We start from the raw sequence: 2,965 nt of genomic DNA, 5'->3' as shown, positions 1-2,965 counted from the left end.
ATTTCGCTACACTCGCATTAACATCTGCTAACCATGTGTATGTGACAAATTACATTTGATTTGATTTGATTTGAGGGTGGAGAGAGAGAGACAGGGTGGAGAGGGAGAGACAGGGTGGAGAGGGAGATACAGGATGGAGAGGGAGTTACAGGCCTATTGAGTAACAGCTTGAGGTGGATCCCAGCCTATTGAGTAACAGTTTGAGGTGGATCCCAGCCTATTGAATAACAGTTTGATGTGGATCCCAGCCTATTGAATAACAGTTTGATGTGGATCCCAGCCTATTGAATAACAGTTTGAGGTGGATCCCAGCCTATTGAATAACAGTTTGAGGTGGATCCCAGCCTATTGAATAACAGTTTGAGGTGGATCCCAGCCTATGGAGTAACAGTTTGAGGTGGATCCCAGCCTATTGAATAACAGTTTGAGGTGGATCCCAGCCTATTGAGTAACAGTTTGAGGTGGATCCCAGCCTATGGAGTAACAGTTTGAGGTGGATCCCAGCCTATTGAATAACAGTTTGAGGTGGATCCCAGCCTATGGAGTAACAGTTTGAGGTGGATCCCAGCCTATTGAATAACAGTTTGATGTGGATCCCAGCCTATTGAATAACAGTTTGATGTGGATCCCAGCCTATGGAGTAACAGTTTGATGTGGATCCCAGCCTATGGAGTAACAGTTTGAGGTGGATCCCAGCCTATTGAGTAACAGTTTGAGGTGGATCCCAGCCTATTGAATAACAGTTTGAGGTGGATCCCAGCCTATGGAGTAACAGTTTGAGGTGGATCCCAGCCTATGGAGTAACAGTTTGAGGTGGATCCCAGCCTATGGAGTAACAGTTTGAGGTGGATCCCAGCCTATTGAATAACAGTTTGATGTGGATCCCAGCCTATTGAATAACAGTTTGATGTGGATCCCAGCCTATGGAGTAACAGTTTGAGGTGGATCCCAGCCTATGGAGTAACAGTTTGAGGTGGATCCCAGCCTATGGAGTAACAGTTTGAGGTGGATCCCAGCCTATGGAGTAACAGTTTGAGGTGGATCCCAGCCTATGGAGTAACAGTTTGAGGTGGATCCCAGCCTATGGAGTAACAGTTTGAGGTGGATCCCAGCCTATGGAGTAACAGTTTGAGGTGGATCCCAGCCTATTGAATAACAGTTTGATGTGGATCCCAGCCTATTGAATAACAGTTTGATGTGGATCCCAGCCTATTGAATAACAGTTTGATGTGGATCCCAGCCTATGGAGTAACAGTTTGAGGTGGATCCCAGCCTATGGAGTAACAGTTTGATGTGGATCCCAGCCTATGGAGTAATGGTTTGAGGTGGATCCCAGCCTATGGAGTAACAGTTTGAGGTGGAGCCCAGCCTATTGAATAACAGTTTGAGGTGGATCCCAGCCTAAGGAGTAACAGTTTGAGGTGGATCCCAGCCTATGGAGTAACAGTTTGAGGTGGATCCCAGCCTACGGAGTAACAGTTTGAGGTGGATCCCAGCCTATGAAGTAACAGTTTGAGGTGGATCCCAGCCTACGGAATAACAGTTTGAGGTGGATCCCAGCCTATGGAGTAACAGTTTGAGGTCCATGGATCCCAGCCTATGGAGTAACAGTTTGAGGTGGATCCCAGCCTTAGGAGTAACAGTTTGAGGTGGATCCCAGCCTACGGAGTAACAGTTTGAGGTGGATCCCAGCCTATGGAGTAACAGTTTGAGGTGGATCCCAGCCTATGGAGTAACAGTTTGAGGTGGATCCCAGCCTATGGAGTAACAGTTTGAGGTGGATCCCAGCCTATGGAGTAACAGTTTGAGGTGGATCCCAGCCTATGGAGTAACAGTTTGAGGTGGATCCCAGCCTATTGAATAACAGTTTGATGTGGATCCCAGCCTATTGAATAACAGTTTGATGTGGATCCCAGCCTATGGAGTAACAGATTGAGGTGGATCCCAGCCTATGGAGTAATGGTTTGAGGTGGATCCCAGCCTATGGAGTAATGGTTTGAGGTGGATCCCAGCCTATGGAGTAACAGTTTGAGGTGGAGCCCAGCCTATTGAATAACAGTTTGAGGTGGATCCCAGCCTAAGGAGTAACAGTTTGAGGTGGATCCCAGCCTATGGAGTAACAGTTTGAGGTGGATCCCAGCCTACGGAGTAACAGTTTGAGGTGGATCCCAGCCTATGAAGTAACAGTTTGAGGTGGATCCCAGCCTACGGAATAACAGTTTGAGGTGGATCCCAGCCTATGGAGTAACAGTTTGAGGTCCATGGATCCCAGCCTATGGAGTAACAGTTTGAGGTGGATCCCAGCCTAAGGAGTAACAGTTTGAGGTGGATCCCAGCCTACGGAGTAACAGTTTGAGTTGGATCCCAGCCTATGGAGTAACAGTTTGAGGTGGATCCCAGCCTATGGAGTAACAGTTTGAGGTGGATCCCAGCCTATGGAGTAACAGTTTGAGGTGGATCCCAGCCTATGGAGTAACAGTTTGAGGTGGATCCCAGCCTATGGAGTAACAGTTTGAGGTGGATCCCAGCCTATTGAATAACAGTTTGATGTGGATCCCAGCCTATTGAATAACAGTTTGAGGTGGATCCCAGCCTATGGAGTAACAGTTTGAGGTGGATCCCAGCCTATGGAGTAACAGTTTGAGGTGGATCCCAGCCTATTGAATAACAGTTTGAGGTGGATCCCAGCCTATGGAGTAACAGTTTGAGGTGGATCCCAGCCTATGGAGTAATGGTTTGAGGTGGATCCCAGCCTATGGAGTAATGGTTTGAGGTGGATCCCAGCCTATGGAGTAACAGTTTGAGGTGGATCCCAGCCTAAGCAGTAACAGTTTGAGGTGGATCCCAGCCTATGGAGTAACAGTTTGAGGTCCATGGATCCCAGCCTATGGAGTAATGGTTTGAGGTGGATCCCAGCCTAAGGAGTAACAGTTTGAGGTGGATCCCAGCCTATGGAGTAACAGTT

At 47.8% G+C, this 2,965-nt stretch overlaps 1 long non-coding RNA gene across 1 annotated transcript; it reads left to right on the top strand.

Moving 5' to 3' along the window:
* Positions 1 to 381: 381 nt before the first annotated feature.
* Positions 382 to 596, top strand: LOC127916233 (uncharacterized). Its single transcript, XR_008094045.1, has 3 exons — positions 382 to 461; positions 494 to 525; positions 558 to 596. It is a non-coding gene; the product is annotated as an uncharacterized LOC127916233 (long non-coding RNA).
* The last annotated feature ends 2,369 nt before the right edge of the window (positions 597 to 2,965 follow it).

Source organism: Oncorhynchus keta, chromosome 35 (assembly GCF_023373465.1).
Source record: "Oncorhynchus keta strain PuntledgeMale-10-30-2019 chromosome 35, Oket_V2, whole genome shotgun sequence".
Lineage (NCBI taxonomy): Eukaryota > Metazoa > Chordata > Actinopteri > Salmoniformes > Salmonidae > Oncorhynchus > Oncorhynchus keta.
The sequence above is the reverse complement of the archived record's forward strand: the minus strand, read 5'-3'. Positions and strand labels throughout refer to the sequence as shown.